This window comes from Crinia signifera, chromosome 11 (genome assembly GCF_055691185.1).
Source record: "Crinia signifera chromosome 11, ASM5569118v1, whole genome shotgun sequence".
In the NCBI taxonomy this organism is placed as follows: domain Eukaryota; kingdom Metazoa; phylum Chordata; class Amphibia; order Anura; family Myobatrachidae; genus Crinia; species Crinia signifera.
This window is the reverse complement of record NC_139227.1, coordinates 104,989,022-105,010,665: the sequence shown is the minus strand read 5'-3', so window position 1 is coordinate 105,010,665 and position 21,644 is coordinate 104,989,022.

Genomic DNA, 21,644 nt, shown 5'->3' with positions numbered 1-21,644 from the left:
AAATGCAGGTGTGTCCGGGCCGCTCCATGGGAGGGCCACAGTGGCTGCATCCATAAACATGGCCAGCCTATATCTGACTTCACAGCTAGGCCACGGGGCAGCCAGTGATGTGTGAGCGATTCGTTGTGTTGCAAAGTGCACGCATTTAGTAATGTGCACACAATACTGTTTTGAAGGCAGATTGTGCACATCACGCCCACAGAAGTAATGTCGCTTTTACACATAATGCCCGCCATAGTGACAACGCTTACACGCATAATGCCAGCCATACTGATAACATCCGCAGTAGTAGCAGTGCTTATACATAATGCCCACATTATTATTATCCTTTATTTATATGGCGCCACAAGGGTTCCACAGCGCCCAGTTACAGAGTACACATAATCAAACAGGAAAAACAGTGACTTACAGTTCAGAACAATACAGGACGAATACAGGGTAAATGATGATAGGAACATCAGCAGATTACTGCAACATAAGTGACCAGGTGGTACCAGAAAGCATGCTTTGGTGCAGTCGAAGACTACTGAAGTAAGAAAGGATAAGCACGTGAGGTAAGAGGTCCCTGCTCGTGAGAGCTTACATTCTAAATTATTATTGACGCAGCGTAAGGGAAGGGTTTATCAGGGGGTAACTGACGCAGTGTAAGGGAAGGGTTTATCAGGGAGTAACTGACACAGTGTAACGGAAGGGTTTATCAGGGAGTAACTGACGCAGTGTAAGGGAAGGGTTTATCAGGGAGTAACTGACGCAGTGTAAGGGAAGGGTTTATCAGGGGGTGCCTGATGCAATGTAAGGGAAGGGTTTATCAGGGGGTGTCTGATGCAATGTAAGGGAAGGGTTTATCAGGGAGTATCTGACGCAGTGTAAGGAAAGGATTTATCAGGGGCTAACTGACGCAGTGTAAGGGAAGGGTTTATCATGGGCTAACTGACGCAGTGTAAGGGAAGGGTTTATGAGGGGGTAACTGACGCAGTGTAAGGGAAGAGTTTATGAGGGGGTAACTGACGCAGTGTAAGGGAAGAGTTTATGAGGGGGTAACTGATGCAGTGTAAGGGAAGGGTTTATCAGAGGGTGCCTGATGCAATGTAAGGGAAGGGTTTATGAGGGGGTAACTGACACAGTGTAAGGGAAGGGTTTATCATGGGCTAACTGACGCAGTGTAAGGGAAGAGTTTATCAGGGAGTATCTGACGCAGTGTAAGGGAAGGGTTTATCAGGGAGTATCTGACGCAGTGTAAGGGAAGGGTTTATCAGGGAGTAATGCTGCTTTCCCACTGCCTACACGGGTAATGACCCGTTTTTTTTAAACGGGTCTTTAAACGGGTAAGAGCCATAAAGACTCTTTCCCACTGCAGCTTTTAAACGGTAAATTACCGTTTAAAAGCTGTTTTGTCACATTCCCACTTACCCGTTTAAAAACCCGTTTAAGCAGTGTAAAGATAGGGGGGGGGGGAGAATTTAAAAAAAAAAAACGGCGTGGGGTCCCCCCCACTGCCGTAACCAGCACCAGGCTGAAAGAGCCGGGGCTGGTAATAAAAAATCAGGAAACCCGACAAATAGGGGTTCCCTGATTTTTTACAACCAGCCCCAGGCTCCAGGTCCGGGGCTGGTTCCCAAAATACGGGGGACAAAATGACTAGGGGTCCCCCGTATTTTAAGAACCAGCCCCAGGCACAACCAGCCGGCAGGGTAATGCCACAGCCGGGGGACACTTATGATATAAGTTCCCGCGGCCAAAGCATTAACCCTACCGACCAGTCAGCCTGGCCAGGGGCCCTGGGGGAGTGGGGACCCCCCCAATAAAGGGGTCCCCCCCCTCCAGGACTTACCTGACCAGGCTGAAGCCTGGTGCTGTCCTCGATGCCCCTGGGCGGTGGGCATCGAGCTGATGGTATGGTGTAAAAAATAGAATAAAAACCATTGTCTTTTACTGGTGAACTATGAGTCCCAGCAAGCCTCCCCCGCAAGCTGGGACTTGGAGAACCACAAGTCCCAGCCTGCGGGGCATTAAAGGGCCCGCTGGGTCTTGTAGTTCCACAGTAAAAGAAAGAGTTAAATAAACACACTGACACACGTGAAAAATAAAAGTTTAATACATACATAACACACAAACTGATACTTACCTATCTTGAGCCCGTAGGTAGCCCTGGTCCTGATGTCCTGGTCCGTGTCGGCGTCTGTATCCATGTCGGCATCCCTGTCGGCGACGGCGTCGGCGGTCCGGAGTCCGAAGAAATCCATTTGGGAAGCTGTGGAAGGAAACCATACTCACCTGTCCCAGCGCGACGTAGTCCAGGTAAGGTCTTTGCAAAAAAAACAAACCGACACCCGAACCAGACCGGACTGACGGAGACGCACGTGTGTTTGTTTACATCGTGCGGCTCCGCCTCCCGAATGCTGCTATTGGCCGCCTTGCGGCCTAGCGGCTCCTGATTGGCCGCTAGGCCGCAAGGCGGCCAATAGCGGCATTCGGGGGCGGAGCCGCACAATGTAAACACACCGTGCGGCTCTCTGCCTGTTCGCTTGGTTCGGGTGTTCGGTTTGTTTTTTTTGCAAAGACCTTACCTGGACTACGTCGCGCTGGGACAGGTGAGTATGGTTTCCTTCCACAGCTTCCCAAATGGATTTCTTCGGACTCCGGACCGCCGACGCCGTCGCCGACAGGGATGCCGACATGGATACAGACGCCGACACGGACCAGGACATCAGGACCAGGGCTACCTACGGGCTCAAGATAGGTAAGTATCAGTATGTATGTGTTATGTATGTATTAAACTTTTATTTTTCACGTGTGTCAGTGTGTTTATTTAACTCTTTCTTTTACTGTGGAACTACAAGACCCAGCGGGCCCTTTAATGCCCCGCAGGCTGGGACTTGTGGTTCTCCAAGTCCCAGCTTGCGGGGGAGGCTTGCTGGGACTCATAGTTCACCAGTAAAAGACAATGGTTTTTATTCTATTTTTTACACCATACCATCAGCTCGATGCCCACCGCCCAGGGGCATCGAGGACAGCACCAGGCTTCAGCCTGGTCAGGTAAGTCCTGGAGGGGGGGACCCCTTTATTGGGGGGGTCCCCACTCCCCCAGGGCCCCTGGCCAGGCTGACTGGTCGGTAGGGTTAATGCTTTGGCCGCGGGAACTTATATCATAAGTGTCCCCCGGCTGTGGCATTACCCTGCCGGCTGGTTGTGCCTGGGGCTGGTTCTTAAAATACGGGGGACCCCTAGTCATTTTGTCCCCCGTATTTTGGGAACCAGCCCCGGACCTGGAGCCTGGGGCTGGTTGTAAAAAATCAGGGAACCCCTATTTGTCGGGTTTCCTGATTTTTTTAATACCAGCCCCGGCTCCTTCAGCCTGGTGCTGGTTACGGCATTGGGGGGGGACCCCATGCCGTTTTTTTTTTAACGTGTAAGGGCTACCCCTTTCCCACTGCCGAAAAAACGGCTCTTACACGTTAAAAACACTGCTTTTTACACGGGTAACAAAAACCGGTATTTGTTACCCGTGTAAAGCAACCTGGAGCTTTCCCACTGCAGCTCTAGCCGTTTAAAAAGGCTAAAAAAACGGCATTTACACGTGTAAAGCCTGCAGTGGGAAAGGGGTATAACTGACGCAGTGTAAGGGAAGGGTTTATCAGGGAGTATCTGACGCAGTGTAAGGGAAGGGTTTATCAGGGGGTAACTGACACAGTGTAAGGGAAGGGTTTATCAGGGAGTAACAGACGCAGTGTAAGGGAATGGTTTATCAGGGTGTAACTGACGCAGTGTAAGGGAAGGGTTTATCAGGGGCTAACTGACGCAGTGTAAGGGAAGAGTTTATGAGGGGGTAACTGACGCAGTGTAAGGGAAGAGTTTATGAGGGGGTAACTGACGCAGTGTAAGGGAAGGGTTTATCAGGGAGTATCTGACGCAGTGTAAGGGAAGGGTTTATCAGGGAGTAACTGACGCAGTTTAAGGGAAGGGTTTATCACGGAGTAACTGACGCAGTGTAAGGGAAGGGTTTATCAGGGGGTCACTGACGCAGTGTAAGGGAAGGGTTTATCAGGGGGTCACTGACGCAGTGTAAGGGAAGGGTTTATCAGGGGGTAACTGACGCAGTGTAAGGGAAGAGTTTATGAGGGGGTAACTGACGCAGTGTAAGGGAAGGGTTTATCAGGGGATAACTGATGCAGTGTAAGGGAAAGGTTTATCAGGGGGTCACTGACGCAGTGTAAGGGAAGGGTTTATCAGGGGCTAACTGACGCAGTATAAGGGAAGGGTTTATCAGGGGGTAACTGACACAGTGTAAGGGAAGGGTTTATCAGGGGATAACTGATGCAGTGTAAAGGAAGGGTTTATCAGGGGTAACTGACACAGTGTAAGGGAAGGGTTTATCAGGGGATAACTGATGCAGTGTAAGGGAAGGGTTTATCAGGGGGTAACTGATGCAGTGTAAGGGAAGGGTTTATCAGGGAGTAACTGACGCAGTTTAAGGGAAGGGTTTATCAGGGAGTAACTGACGCAGTGTACGGCCGGTTTCACACACTCCGGCTCCTGCCGGACGGTGAAATCCCGCATGGCCAGGGAGCCGTGCCGCACACAGTAGTTTATCATGGAGGGAAAGGCCACAGCCCGGCAGCCGTCCCTTCCAGTGGCAGGATCCGGCTGCAGCCGTGTGGCCGTCCCGTGTTAATGGACACAATAGTATCCATTCACAACTAATGTGTGCAGCACGGCTCCCTGGCCATGCGGGATTTCACCGTCCGGCAGCAGCCGGAGTGTGTGAAACCGGCCTAAGGGAAGGGTTTATCAGGGGGTAACTGACGCAGTGTAAGCCGGTTTCACACACTCCGGCTCCTGGCGGATGGTGAAATCCCGCACGGCCAGGGAGCCGTGCCGCACACATTAGTTGTGAATGGACACTATTGTGTCCATTCACACGGGACGGCCACGGTCTGGCCGCATGGCTGCAGCCGGATCCCGTCACTGGAAGGGACGGCTGCCGGGCTGTGGCCATCCCCTCCATGATAAACTGCTGTGTGCTGCACGGCTCCCTGGCCGTGTGGGTTTTAGCCGTCGAGCTGGAGTGTGTGAAACCAGCCTGGGAAGGGTTTATCAGTGTCTATCAGGGGGTCACTGATGCAATTAGTGGCTGTCTCTTAAAGTAAAGAAAGAGTTAATTAGTAAAAATAATACATTAGTTACTGCCTGACATATGGGTCTGGTAAAGGGAACACCTAATTAGTTTTTCAAGGAACTCAGAAGCATAGATGGGCAGACAGTGGCATCTGATGCCTATACCCTGGCATGGAAAGATTCATTAACTATTTTTCAACTCCAGTCCTCAGGAACCCTTAACAGAGCATGTTTTCCAGAACTCCTAGCTAAAGCATAAGTCTACTCATTACTGGGTGACACATTTTAAAAGACCCGTAGGCGGAGCTAATTACTTCTCTTGTGCTACTGGGGAGATCTGCAAAACCTGCCCTGTAGTGGTTCCTGGGGAGTCAGGATACACTGAATGGGGTAATTAGTGTCTACCTCCTGTCAGGGTCCTGCTGTGAGTGTTCTCAGCACAGAACTCAGCTCACAGCAGCCCCGCTATGGATGCATTGGTTTATGCTGGAGATTAGCACTGCCCTGAGATCTGGAGACAAAGAGAGTGAATACCACATCCAACCTGATGGGATATAAGTACTGCAACTGCCATGGCAATTATAAGGTTAATTTGGTTGTCAGCTCTTCTGTATTTGAGAGGCGACATTGTCTACAGCAGTGGGTCCCAAACATAGTCCTTAAGGTACTCTAGCAGTCCAGGGTTTAGGGATATTACTGCTTGTGCACAGATGTTATAATCAAACTGACTGAAGTACTAATCTAATCACTGTTACCTAAGCATGGATAGCCTTAAGGTGCCCATACACGCTGCGATAGCAGCATGCGTTGCGATGCGTTACGGTGCTATTGCTAACTATGCGTTCTGTGATAACTGCACACACTGGGAATCACAGCTGTCAATGAAAAAGAAATGTATGACTACAGTGCCCCCTGTGGCTGTTCTGCTCACTGCATTTCACAATGATTTATATCACAGATGAAGGGTAAATTCCATTACATACATTTATATGACTGTGATACATTAAAGAATAAACTGTTTAAGGGTTCTCTTACACACATACACGCACGTTCTTTTATATGTATTTGGTTATATAGTGCAAAAGATGGCCATCGCAGGTGGAATGTCTTATGTTGCGGTTCAGAGCCTCTGCCTGCCAGGTACCACTAATCATGCACTAATTTCCTCCACCTGTCTCTTCAGTCAGTTGATATTAATATATTGTTCCCACAAAGCCTGTCCATGTGCAGCAAGTATTCTGCCCATGTAAATTATCTTCAATATAAATGTTGTGACAAAATATCTTATACCCCCGATCCATCAATATCACCCTTCCACCCACATACCTCCTAACATGACTTTCCCCAGAAAGGACACAATGCTCTGCTCCTGGACTTCCTTCTTGATGTATAATTACCATCACCTGTGTTGAAACTCCTTTCTCACCAACTACCTGTTCAACACAGATTATAGATTGTAAGCTTGCGAGCAGGGCCCTCCTACCTTTTGACTGTCTGTAAATACCCTGTTTATTGTATCACTGTCTCCTTTTGTAAAGCGCAATGGAGTATGCTGCGCTATATAAGAAACTGGTGATAAATAAAATAATAAAATTATTAAAATAATAATAAAAAAAAATAAGCACAGGTGATTGCATCAAGTCCAGGAGCAGAGCAATGTGTCCCTCTGGGAGAGGGTCATGTTGGGAAGTATGGTCACCCTGACTCAGCCATATTAGTGGACACAAGCCTGACTGCACGGAGACACACAGAACACCGCGCTACCCCGGAGATCGGTGCGCACGGAAACACCGGGCCAACAACGCGCCTCCTGAAACTACAAAACTGTGAGTGTAACACTGGACACAGCACTGCTTAGTGGGACGCCGCTAGCAGAACTTTTGTTTTAACAGTGTAACCACAAGACATAATGTACTTTTGACACAGTGAGAGGACATAGGAGCATAGCACGTATGGGATTGTAAAGGGGTTCCGTCTGGAATCGCCTTAAGCCTATTAGGCACCCATCCTGGTCTGCACCTCCAAACACCCCTTTTTCATCATAAGAACCGATTATTCCCATACAAATCACCAGGGGAGACCGTGGGTCCTGCCTTAAAACCCATGGAAGTTTTAAAGACGTCTAGTATAGACAGTGTTAACCCCAGTAGGGAATCTCCAATGGTGACACTGGTTTTGGAATTATTACAAAACCAGTGACGGGATTCCGACAGTCATTACTCCGTCGTCGAAATCCCGACTGCTCCCTCGTGGGGGTCCACGACCCCCATAGAGGGAGAATAAAATAGGTGGCGTAGAGGGAGAATAAAATAGGTGGCTGTGCAGTCGGGATTCCGACGTCGGAGAAATGACTGTCGGAATCCCGACTGTCGGTGTATCATACCACACCCGACTTAGGGTCCCGTGCACATTGCACTGTACTGTTTGGCAATAGGTACCTGCACACAGTGTCTGAGGGGAGAGTACAGTGACAATGCAGACAGAAGACCACAATGCACCAGCATGAACAGAGAATATTTCCCACTGAGCCGGCTAAAGAATTTCTTGCTCTCCCTGTCAAAATCTAGCAAGTAAACTAGTATTGATTTCCTTATGCGGGAAGCCTGCGATGTGCGGCTCACCTGAATAAGTGCAGGGAAATAAAACCACAGCTTTTAGATTCCCTGCAGTAAATCCAGTTGCTACAGTTAGACCAGGCACCAGAGAATGATAAATAATTTGGAGGAAAATAAGGGAAACCTCGTCAGATTCTCAATGGTAGAAAGTGATTATTATTCTGCATTTAGGAAAAGGACGCTCGAGGAATTCACATAAAATCCGGCTTCTTGTAAGGCACCGACAGAATATGGTAAATGACAAGAAGACGTTGTATGTTTTCGGTGACGTTGCAGAAAGCGAGGGTGACGGGTGACAGTTCTCATGTCATCTCCCTATTTAGCACTGTTATTGCAGATATCTGGGTTATGGTGCATACACACGGGGGCGATTATTGCTAATATCGCTGAAAATATGGTCGCTGAGCGATATATCGCTCAGTATTCCGTTTGCATCAGCAACCAGAGATGGTCGAACATGCTCCTGCGACTAGCTGATTTCCACTGCCGGGCTCCCCCCGGCAGTTTCTTTCATAAGCAACCATCTCTGGTTGCTGATGCAAACGGAATACTGAGCGATATATCGCTCGGCGATATATCGCTGCCGTGTGTACGCACCATTACTGCTGCAGATAGCAATGGGAGTGAGAAATCTAGCAGAAGATTAAATAGAGACTTATCTGAAATAAAACAGGGCCCCATTGGTATAAGGAGATAGGTCTATACAAACAGTCTTATGCCGCCCACCCCCTCATAGTAACTGGGCAGAACAAACAGTCTGACACTAGTCAGTACCCCACACTGGGTGCTGGAGTCAAGCTAGACATGTCCTTTGGGTGCCGGAGACAGGCTAGAAATGTCCCTTGGGCGCTGGAGACAGGCTAGACATGTCCCTGGGTGCTGGAGACAGGATACACATTTGCCTTGGGTGCTGGAGACAGGCTAGAAATGTCCCTTGGGTGCCGGAGACAGGCTAGACATGTCCCTGGGTGCTGGAGACAGGCTAGACATGTCCCTTGGGTGCTGGAGACAGGGTAGACATGTCCCTTGGGTGCGGAAGACAGGCTAGACATGTCCCTTGGGTGCTGGAGACAGGCTAGACATGTCCCTGGGTGCCGGAGACAGGCTAGACATGTCCCTGGGTGCCGGAGACAGGCTAGACATGTCCCTTGGGTGCGGGAGACAGGCTAGACATGTCCCTTGGGTGCTGGAGACAGGCTAGACATGTCCCTGGGTGCTGGAGACAGGCTAGACATGTCCCTTGGGTGCTGGAGACAGGGTAGACATGTCCCTTGGGTGCGGGAGACAGGCTAGACATGTCCCTTGGGTGCTGGAGACAGGCTAGACATGTCCCTGGGTGCCGGAGACAGGCTAGACATGTCCCTGGGTGCCGGAGACAGGCTAGACATGTCCCTTGGGTGCGGGAGACAGGCTAGACATGTCCCTTGGGTGCGGGAGACAGGCTAGACATGTCCCATGGGTGCGGGAGACATCCTAGACATGTCCCTTGGGCGCCGAGGCAGGCTAGATATGTCCCTTGGGAGCCGGAGACAGGCTAGACATGTCCCTTAGGTGCCGGAGACAGGCTAGACGTCTCTTTGGCAGTGGAGCATTCAGCTAGTCGGCACAAGAGCTGATATTCTTCCACAATGGGCAGCACAGGTGGTGTAATGGTTACCTTTACTGCCTCTCAGTACTGAAGTCATGGGTTAGATATGCTAACTGTGTGGAGTTTGTATGTTCTCCCCTGGGCCAGATAAAGTTTGGTGTCTGGGTTTCTCTTCTCACCTTGGAACGCTAGTCACATGACCGTATGCCACGGGCTCTTGGCTGGTGGTACTCATGCTCACTCATGGCAAGTGGGGTCACACTCACCTTATCATACTCCATGCTCCCAGAACCGCACTGTAGTGTGTGACTATATCGGACGGACAAGTAAAGAAAATATCGCAGTGACATGGGCTTCCGAAAGGAATCCATCCCGGCAATGCGCTCAAGGTGGCCATTGCTAGGGAGGGTTCTGGGGGAACCCTCTCCTGGCTAATTTGCATAGTGTAACCAATAGGCTACAACAGGCTAATGTCATGCTCGCATTCTGTAACTGGGTAAATCTGACAGCAACACATCCCCTATGGAAACCACCGGCGGCTGCTGTCGCTGATGGAGGGAATAAGCCGCCATTATTTAATGATAAATAGGTCTCTAATAAGCTAGCGGCCCGTGTGTGCTCGTAACTGGGACATGGGAATCAATCCTGTCATCCCTCTGCATTTACAGCTGAGTCTTTCCTTTCCCTGTAGCTGTTATCTCACCTGAAGCTCCCATTACTTGGTACCTGCTACACTGACACCTGGTGAATAACATTCCTTTAATCTGCTCCTTTAATGCCAGTAATCCATGGAAACGGCTGCCGGGTTTGAGTTCATGGAATCCACATCCCACCTCATATGAGTCTATCTGTGATTGTCTTAATGTGGGGAACGGTGCCCTGGCGTACAGATACCTGGCATTCCCTTTCGCTTGGTGCCATGGCAACCTGTGGCTTATTTCAAATTCTGAAAAAGACATTTTAAAAGAATCCTATTCAGGTGGTGTAAGTGGCTCACCACGCACGCTGTACAGAACGCTGGGGGGAGTACCAGGGTGAGGTGGCTGGAGGGCATAGTTCTTACCCAGCACAGCAATCTGGTACTATATCCTCCTATGTATATTACCCCACAACCACCCCACCCAGACCTCGCAGAGAGGTCTGTTATATTTATATAAGGTCAAAAGGTCAGCATTTGTTTTTTTGTGTGTTTTTGTAGCCGACGTGCCAGCAGGCGGTATTTCATACCCTACCATCCACTAGGGCGTGGAGGGAGAACATAATGTGTGCAGAGCAAGAAGAGAGCCGTGCGAGGGGACGCGATACACTGATATGGTGTCCATGGCAACCTACATCGCAATTCAAGACATAAAACGCAAAAACCCTCATGTCGACCTTTTGACTGTCAATCTTTCGACCCTGTTGACCTCAGCCATGTCAACCTATTTTATGTATCGAACTAAGCCCTGTCAACCTTTAGTTGACAACCACAGCAGTGAAAATGGGGGCGTGGCCTTGCGGGAGCATCGCGAGTACAGGCCACCCACTAGGTCACGCCCACCAAATTTTTGCGGTATGCAGTCGACAGTATGACTCATACCGTAGAACCAGGTCTTCTGAATCCCTCAGGATTGGAGAATTAGTCTATTTATCAATAATTGCAGGATGAGATTATGCCGGCAGGATGAGATTATGTATCAATGCACACCCGCAGAGGTAGCGGGACTCATAAATGGCCCACTGACCACGCATGAATGGTGGCCATAGCCGGGGGGGGGGGTTCAGGAGTGGAACTCTCTGCTGGCTGAGTTTGTTGTCTGTAGCCTATAGGCTTTTGGGGCTGAGAACGGGAATGATTTACATTTCGGAGGCTGGTAAATATCACAGAATCGCGATCTCCATTAAATGTATGGGGGCTGCATCTGCCGTCGGAAACGGAGGGTGTGTACATCTACTGCCACGCCTTCTTCATTCTTCATACGGCTGTGGACCAATAGATAGACCAGAATTAGAACTAGGTTGACTGATCCCATGTTGTCCACATGTACATGATTAACACAATCAAGGTTGATCAGGTCAATTGATTGACATGGGAGGCACCTGAAAAGTTCAACAGGTACAAAAAGTTGACATACTGTAGTGAAAATGCCGACATGGAAATGGTGAACACAAAAGTGTCAATAGTTTTTTTGGGGTATAATTTTGTATGTTATACCATGTAAAAGCCAAATTAAATACCATGTCGACTTTTATAACCTGTTAAATTGAATAAAGCTTCTAAAAATGAAAATAGATGATGTTGCAAAGAGCAACCAATCAGATTTTGTCTCTCATTTTCTAGATGTATAACCCACCAGCGCAGTGTATAACTCCCTCTTATCATTTTCTAGATGCAATAGGGAAATGTTAGACAGAATCTGGTTGCTATGGGCAACATCACATTGCCTCTTAATTTTTAAAACCATATTAAAACTAATACCTGCTGTATGGCACAATATGGCGACACTCCTTCGCGTCGGCGCCCGTATACCGCGCTGTAAATTGTTCTCGGCTAATGTCTCCTCTCATCTATGATTGGAAGATACCGGCTCCGGGAATAGACTAATACGGAAAGCAGCAATTGCTCACTTACATCATTTCAAGTGAGATCATTGATTTTCAGCCGGGAGATTATATTGTTAAAACAATGTCTGTTAAGTGAACGTTCCATCAAATGAAGTATAAACCTTAAGGAGGTTCTTTCCTTTGGCTCATAATAGCAAGAGGGGAATCCGTGATTGCTTTGAATTAAAAGCCATAGGCCCTCATTCGCACAGGGGCCGATGTTTTGCGTATGTGCATAAACAGCAGCATTTCAGCCAGGGGCGTAACTAACTATTTAGCGCCCCCCCCCCGCCGCACGTGGGGGGGCGCCCCCCCGCCGCACCTAACCTGCCCCCCCCCCCCCCTTCTTACCCGCGGTCTGCGTCTCGCCCGGCTCTCTGTCGGGTCCATCCTGACGTCATGGTCCCGGCCGGCTCCTGCTGCTACAATGAAAACGGACTCTTAGAAAATGGCTGCCCCCATACTGCAGACAGAAAACTGTCTGCAGTATGGGGGCAGCCATTTTCTAATTGTCAGTTTTCATTGCAGCAGGAGCCGGCCGGGACCGTGACGTCAGGAAGGTCCCGACAGAGAGCCGGGCGAGACGCAGACCGCGGGTAACTATAGCCCCGCAGCCCCCCCGGCGGCGCCCCCAATTTCTCTGCGCCCCCCGCCACCGCGGGGGCTGCGGAGCTATAGTTACGCCACTGATTTCAGCGCATGTGTATACGCTGGATGCGTACGGACTCTGTCAAAAATCTCGTCGGGTGCAAGCTCCCAGCCTTGTGAGCAGGGGGTGGAGAGGGGCGTGGGGTGCTGGCCAGGGTCATTACCATATGCGGATGCCCTGCGTTTCATGGGTGTTCCCATGAAAACGCAGGGCGTACATATGCTAATGAGGTTGTGAGGAACGTGCGGGGGGGGGGGCGGGCAGCTGACCTAGCCAGATGTCAGCTGCCCGCCCAATGTAAAACATCCGTTCGCAAGCCTTGCGAGCAAATTCGGCGTGCGAATGGGTGGTGCAGCCTAACCATTCACAAGGCGGGGTTTGCTTCATTTGCAAGGGTGCGTGCAGGCATCTGAGCGGATGAACCAGGATAAGGGTCATAGTGTGTCAGTTACTGCTCCATCTGTATATACCAGGAATCACACAAGGTCTTTTTCACTGCAAATGCCTCAGTCCTGTTTAATTTTCCTCATAATTTTGGCCCAGAAAAAGGGCTACGGCCGCACCCTGGTATTGTGACACAGGGACCATGTCCAGCACTCTGGGGCAAGTCCACGGTCCCTTTCTCCAGTCAATAGATGCTGCAGGCATACGTACGGCATCTGTTCACTGACACGGCACCCATACATTAATGATTTTTTTTTTAAACATGGATGTCTCCCAGGGCTGGCTCTACCACTAGGCAGCTTTAGGCAGCTGCCTAGGGCGCCGGGATCTGGGGGGGCACCACCAAGTCTGAAAATCAAAAAATCAAGGATGTCTACTATGAGGATCCCTGTTGTACTTAATGCAGGTGGCGGATGTGGAACTGCTAATACCTCAATATTGTCCCTTGAGTCATACTTCCTAAATTGCTACCCCCTCCTCCGTGAACTCTGTTGTGGGTGGCAAAGGGCGGGGAGGGGGATTTGAGGGGGTTAGGGGGATGGGAGGATCACATGAATTAAAAAAATAATTGAGGGGGGGTGTAGGTTGAAATTTTGCCTAGGGTGCTGAGAAGCCTTACACCGGCCCTGATGTCTCCTTCCAATGTGGACAGCGGTCAGCGTTCACCGGCAGTCTCGGCCAGCGGAGGTGGTGATTGAGGCGTGGGGGAGAGGAGTGGCTCCTCCACAGTCGCGAGCCACCCAGCCAGTGACAGTCCGCCACCCCGCATCACCTCTTGGCGTACCTACACGCGCACACAGGCAATGCTCTTGTTTTGTCAATATCGTGGGCTACCCGCAAATGCAGACCAGTCAGACCATTGTACAGACCATGCTATAGAATTTCTCCCAGAATCCCTTGCAGAACTACAGTACACAAATAGAAGTTTCCTTCAGTGCCGGAGCAACAAGGTTTGCGTTTTACAGCAATAATTCATTTTCTGGTAATAGAGTCTCCATTGAACTGAATGACATTTCATTCCTGGAGTGTCTCATTAGAGGCAGATCTTGTCTTTGCAGTCCATCCGTCATAGTCGCTGTATCTGGACTGCATTGTTAACCACTCACCAGAACAATGACTTTAGTAATTACGTTGTGTGATCCTATGACTAACAGGCTTGCTTATGCTCTTTATTATTTATAAGGTACATGTAACTGTCTTATAACACCATTAATGCTCTATATTACCCTGCAACCATTGCATGCAGGAAGCTAATGGGGCCTACTCACAGGGAGATGTTGCTGTGCAATCTGAGCAATGTAGATCACACAGTGCTGCACAGGGGTGTGTCAGCGCTGTGTGCTCAGCGATCTGTCAGGGCGAGTGTTCCCCCGGTAAGAACACTGGCCCTAATCTAACTAGATTTATCCTGCGTGCTGAATATTAATCGCTGGGCGATATTGACGCGCTGACATGGAGGGGGGGTGCGCATGCAAGGTTAGCGCTAAACACCCCCCGTGTGCGCTGACCCCACCGTGGCGGCAGTGCGACCCATAATCATACCTCCCAACAGTCACGAAAACGTGGGAATGTCCCGGTTTTCGGGGACATTCCTGCGGCCGGCAGTGTCCCGTGACGAGGGGGGGCTGTTGGGAGTCCCCTCTGTCTGCTGGTGAGCAGCGGTGAATAAATTTATTCCCACAGCCAGGGGGCTGGGGGCATGGCTAGAGGCTCACAGAGCCTCTGGGTCATGCCCCATGCTACAATGGGCAGGGATGATAAGCCGGGCTGTCCGATGTTCATACATGGGGCAGCAGCGCATCCCCCATAGAATACTATGGGGGAAGTGGCCGGCAGCGATGCAGGGGGGATCGCAGCAGGGATCAGAGATTCCTTCTGCGGTCCCCCTTTGGTACATTTGGGGGCTTAATATTTGCGGCTAACCCCCAAACGGGTGTTTTCGGGATTTAGCCACAAATATTGTTTGATAAATGTGGCACTTAGTGAGATTGCTTAGAATATGGTAGGAATAGGTGACAAAAAAGGGGTCGTAATTGAATAGCACCGGGTGTTAAGGCTCAAGGCTATACCCCTACCCCTCCCCACCCCCACCTCCTTTTCACCAATGTTAAATTAACAGGGCGATATTGAATTGAGTTCTGCCACAATCACAGAGAGACAAATCATGGCTGCAGCTTGGTGTCATTTAGAACCTACTTCTTATTTATTTAGCACCTAGAAGATGATAGATAGAATCTGATTAACACCCCATCTTCACTAGAACTCCCATTTTAGTAAATAATTCCAACATAATCTGAGGTACATGACCTTCTAGAACGCCAACTTTATTCTCCGTAAGAAACTCTCCGTGATCAATGATGTTTACCACATGTAGGATCAATTGGGAAATGAAACCAGACCCAATATTTAATTACATTTTAATATAACTATTGACTTCATAAGGATTAATTATTCATTTTTGGACTTTGAAAGATGTTTGCAGTTTCTTTCTGGTTTGATGTGTTCATCATCCCCATTTGGTGATCCCGACGCTTGTCCTCGTTACTTGGATATCTGTCAGCGATAATGATGGCAGAGCCGTCTCTGTACTCTATAGATAGATTATATTCTGATGTTTTCTCCTATTCCTCCAGCAAGAAATTCCATGTCTCCGGCAGTGGAGTACAGACACAGCGGTGTTGGCCAGAGGGTCCCCCATAGGAACATATATCACCATCAAAGATCCTTACACAAGATAAATACCCAGGTTATTTCCAATTATAGCTGTATATTTATGGCAAGGGGCAGGCACAAGTCTACAATGTAGTGCTAGTGAGGAACACGGGGGAAGTGCTACTGAGGCACACGGGGGAAGTGCTACTGAGGCACACGGGGGAAGTGCTACTGAGGCACACGGGGGAAGTGCTACTGAGGCACACGTGGGAAGTGCTACTGAGGCACACGTGGGAAGTGCTACTGAGGCACACGAGGGAAGTGCTGCTGAGGCACACGTGGGAAGTGCTACTGAGGCACACGAGGTAAGTGCTACTGAGGCACACGGGGGAAGTGCTACTGAGGCACACGGGGGAAGTGCTACTGAGGCACACGGGGGAAGTGCTACTGAGGCACACGGGGGAAGTGCTACTGAGGCACACGGGGGAAGTGCTACTGAGGCACACGGGGGAAGTGCTACTGAGGCACACGGGGGAAGTGCTACTGAGGCACACGGGGGAAGTGCTACTGAGGCACACGGGGGAAGTGCTGCTGAGGCACAAGTGGGAATTGCTACTGAGGCACAAGGGGGAAGTGCTACTGAGGCACACAAGGGAAGTGCTACTGAGGCACAAGGGGGAAGTGCTATTGAGGTACACAAGGTAAGGGCTACTTATATCCCTTTTACACCAAAATCCCTGGTTGGACCCTGGTCTTTTAACCTGGGAGTTTCCAGGGTTGGACCCAGCTTCATACCCCATTTACACAGCACTCAGACCCAGGTCGGACCCAGGTCTGCGCCGTTTACAGTGAACCTGGGTCAGCCCTGTTTTTCCCTATGGATGACATTAAAAATGGCCATTTTAGGACTGATAAACTGCTATCCAACCTTCCCTCTAGGACAAGGGTTCCCAATCTTTTCTGAATCACGGCACCCTAGAGTATCAGAATTTTTTCGCGGCGCCCCTAGGCCAAAAAAAATAAAATAAATGAGATTGGGTTTATATTTGATTCTTAGGGTCAGTTATGTGGTAAAGGGCAGGATTTGCTTCTGTTTGTACACATTTTATGATTGGCAGCCTCCAGCACTGGTTTTGCTCATAAATAATTACCCATTGATAATTTGAATTGGTCCTGGACCACCAACCCAGGGCACCGCTGCAAGTGTCCTGAGGCACCCCAGGGAGCCACGGGACACAGTTTGGGAACCACTGCTCTAGGATATAAAATGAAACTTAAAGACATGAAAAGTTAGCATTGAAAAATGTTGGTTTGTTTACTTGGTAAAATATTTTTCAAAAAGTTTTATTCAGTGCTCAAGGACACATAGCAGTATAAATGTGCAGCATCACCCATGTGTTCTCCCCAGCCCCCTTCCCCTGCAGCAGCAGACCGAATCTCCCATGTGCCCCCCCCCCCCCCACCCAGCCCAACCTCCCAAAAAAATATAAATGATACTGCATCCAATTATGATTTATGTGTGCACTGCCCATATTCTTCCTGGCTGCTGTCTTTTGCCACTGCAGCTCACTGTGGAAAGGTGTCCAGCACTTCTGGTATCCTTTCAGCACTACCCGGATGTCCCAACCTGGGTTGGGACCATTTACACCGCCCACGACCCAGGTCCAACCAGTGTTCAACCCTGGTCAGGACCTGGGTAGGAGACCAGTGTTACTGGACCTGGGTTGTCCCCTTTTACACCAACGCTGACCTGGGTCCAACCTGGGTTATGTCTTGGTGTAAAAGGGGTATAAGAAAGGACTACTGAAAATGTATGCAGGAATCAGCTGGAGATTGAGGTAGAAATGGTCTAAATACAGGAAGAGAGCAGAGGTGAGGCAGCTGTGAGTTGGAATACAGAGACTGTAAGGGAGAGAGCAGAGGTGAGGCAGGTGTAAGCTGTGAATACAGGGACTGTCAGGGAGAGAGTAGAGGTGAGGCTGGGAACAGGGGCGTAACTAGATATTCATAGGCCTCATAGCAAAAGTTTGTAAGGGCCCCCTATTTAGCAACTGATGGTGATAAATGTATGTAAAACATATTACTTAGACAGCAAAGATGGGCCCCCTTCAGCTCTGGGCCCCATAGCAGCTGCACCCCTTGCACCTATGGTAGTTACGCCCTTGGCTGGGAATACAGGAACTCTCAGGGAGCGAGCAGAGGTGAGGCTGAGAATGCAGGGAATGTCAGGGAGAGAATAGAGGTGAGGCCATACTTGCCTACCCTCCCGGAATGGCCGGAAGGGTCCCGCAAATCGGGTCCCCCTCCCGGACCCCCGGGAAGGGGGAGAGTCTCCCGCATTTCCCTACAGCCCCGGCTCCCCCTCTCCCCGCGGTCTAAAAACTATGACTTTCGCGGGTCCGCAGGGAGGGGGCGGGGCTAAATGACGCAATTTGCGTCATTTTAGCCCCTCCCCCCACCCACGGACCCGCAAATTGAGGCTTCAGCCCGTCATGGGGGTGGGGCTTGTTGACATCACCCGTTCCCCGCCCCCAAAACGAAGCCTCTACCCGCCCCCTTTCACTCCTCTCCGGGCTTCTCCCGGAAAGGAGTATGCCAAAGTCGGCAAGTATGCGTGAGGCTGGGAATACAGGGACTGTGAGAAAGAGAGCAGAGGTGAGGCTAGGAATATAGGGACTGTCAGGGAGAGAGCAGAGGTGAGGCTGGGAATACAGGGACTGTCAGGGAGAGAGCAGAAGTGAGGCTGGGAATACAGGGCCTGTCAGGGAGAGAGCAGAGGTGCGGCGGCTGTGAGCTGGGAATACAGGGACTGTCAGGGAGAGAGCTGAAGTGAGGCTGGGAATACAGGGCCTGTCAGGGAGAGAGCAGAGGTGCGGCGGCTGTGAGCTGGGAATACAGGGACTGCCAGGGAGAGAGCAGAAGTGAGGCTGGGAATACTACCTTCAGGGAAAGAGCAGAGCTACCCCCTTTAACCTCACCATGCGTCACTGGTACCAAATTAAAGGGTATTATGCGCACATGTTCAACAACAAATCAATAGCACAAAACATCAATGATTTTATGATCGATGCGCTAATATCAATCCTGCATCGATATATAGGATCCATCCAGGGCCGGTGCTAGGGGGTACGGCGCCCTCCTGCAAACTATAAATTTGCGCCCACCCAAACTTTACAAACCACACAATAATGCTCCCACTCCAAATTACACCACACAGTAGCACAATCTTATTCACCTAACACAGCACCAGTGCCGTAACTAGCCATTTTGGTGCCATGTGTGAAAAAACATGAAGAACGCCGAAGGCGCGCGCAAAATTGTAGAAGCGTGGCTTCATGGGGAATTGGCGTGGTCACATAAAAGTACCAATAACACCATAATCCCCATAACACATTATGCTTTACACCTCAAAGCCCACAACACATTAGTTGCTCTGCTTACAAGTAGTGCCCACACCAGTTGCTGACATTAGTAGTGCTGCCTCTACACGTGCCTACACCAGTTGCCGACATTAGTAGTGCTGCCTCTACACGTGCCTACACCAGTTGCAGACATTAGTAGTGCTGCCTCTACACGTGCCCACACCAGTTGCCGACATTATTAGTGCTGTCTATACACGTGCCCACACCAGTTGCCGACATTAGTAGTGCTGCCTCTACACTTGCCTACACCAGTTGCCGACATTAGTAGTGCTGTCTATACACGTGCCCACACCAGTTGCCGACATTAGTAGTGCTGCCTACACACGTGCCCACACCAGTTGCCGATATTAGTAGTGCTGCCTACACATGTGCTCACACCAGTTGCCGACAGTAGTACCGCTGCCTACACACGTGCCCACACCAGTTGCCGATATTAGTAGCGCTGCATATAGATGTGCCCACACCAGTTGCCGACATTAGTAGAGTTGCCTATACACGTGCCCACACCAGTTGCCGACATAAGTAGTGCTGCCTATACACGTGCCCACACCAGTTGCCGACGTCAGTAGCGCTGCCTATACACGTGACAACATCAGCTGTCGACATTAGTAGCGATGCCTATATGCGTGCCCACACCAGTTGCCGACATTAGCAGCGCTGCCTATATACGTGCCCACACCAGTTGCCGACATTAGTACAGGGTTGCCTACCCTCCCGGAATGGCCGGGAGGGTCCCGGAAATCGGGTCCCCCTCCCGGCCCCCCGGAAAGGACGACAACCCTCCCGCATTGTCCTGCATCTCCAGCGGAGGGGGAATCCGTGGGGGGTTCCATGGGTGTAATGACGTGATCGCGTCACTTAAATCCCGCTCCCCGCAGTGCAATGCATAAAATACAAGCATTGCACGGCGGGGGCGTGGCTAAAATTACGTGATCGATATAACCACGCCCCAAAACTGCTTGTCTTCGCCGTGGCTCCGCCCCTTTTTCATCACGGCTTTGGTCCCGCCCCCTTCTGCCATACTGAGCTGGCTGCTCTCTCCCGGAGAGAGCAGCCAGAAAGTCGGCAACTATGCATTAGTAGCACTGCCTACACATGTGCCCACACCAGTTGCCGACATTAGCAGCGCTGCCTATATACGTGCCCACACCAGTTGCCGACATTAGTAGTGCTGCCTACACACGTGCCCACATCAGTTGCCGACATTAGTACACTCACACTTTACAATGGTGGCAGCTCATCCTGTCCTGTTTCCTGTTGTCTTCAGGCAGTCTTGCTCCCTTGTAGCTCCGCCCATTCTGGTCCGTGTAGCCACGTTCCCGTCCATGTAGCCCCACCCCCTTTCGGCCCCTGCCGATGACCAGCTGGTAATGAGCCAGGAGGGATCTCTGTGCCTCCGGCGCTGCTGCCTGTGATGAAGTGTGACAGGCGCAGCAGCAGCCGGCAGGCACGGATGTACAGCAGGGAGGGCGCCTCTCCTGCCCGGCGCCTACCTGCTTTGCATCCTCTGCTGAGTAATTAGTGCGTCTGCATTTCCTTTTTTTTTTATGTGGGACTTTAAGTCTCAGGATGTTGGTGCCCCTCATTATGGCCCTTATTCAGATCTGATCACAGTACAAATTTATTTGGAAAATGAGCAAAACCATGTGCACTGCAGGTGGGGCAGATGTAACATGTGCAGAGAGAGTTACATTTGGGTGGGGTGTGTTGAAACTGAAATCTAATTTGCAGTGTAAAAAAATTGCAGCCAGTATTTACCCTGCACAGAAACAAAATAACTCACACAAATCTAACTCTCTCTGCACATGTTACATCTGCCCCACCTGCAGTGCACATGGTTTTGCCCATTTTCCAAACAAATTTGTACTGCGATCAGATCTGAATAAAGGCCTATGTTTAGAATTAAGGTGTACAGTCCAATCCTCATATATTCCAAAAAACAGTAACAGACTTGGGGCATGATTCAGCCCTGTTCGCATGCAGCCTCATGGCAGGTAAATCATTCAGTGGTTGCTCACCATCAAATGATTTTTTCCACTGTTCATAAAGAAAAGGGGAAGTGCTACAGCGCCACCTATCTGCCAATGTGACCATGATTAATGGTGCTGAGCATCGGGAGCCGAGGCGCACTGACTGCATGGGTTGGGATCGTTTTGTCTACAGCAAGTTGGTCGACAAGCATTAGGTCGACACCGTTATGTCAACATGGGTTGACATGGGTCAAGGTCGACATGGGTTTATAGTTCGACAGGTTAATAGGTTGACCCAAGCATTAGGTCGACAGGGTCTAGGTTGACAGTCAAAAGGTTGACATGGGTTTTTTCAGTTTTTTTACCTGAATGTCGACACAGTCATTCGCGATGCTACGGGCACTATTTTTTCTCCCACAACGCCCTAGTGGATGGTAGGGCATGAAATACCACCTGTTGGCACAAAAAATAGTGAAAAACCCCATGTCGACCTTTTGATTGCCGACCTAGACCCTGTCGACCTAATGCTTGTGTCAACCTAATGACCTGTCGACCTAAACCCATGTCGACACAGACCCATGGCGACCTTGACCTATGTTGACCTAG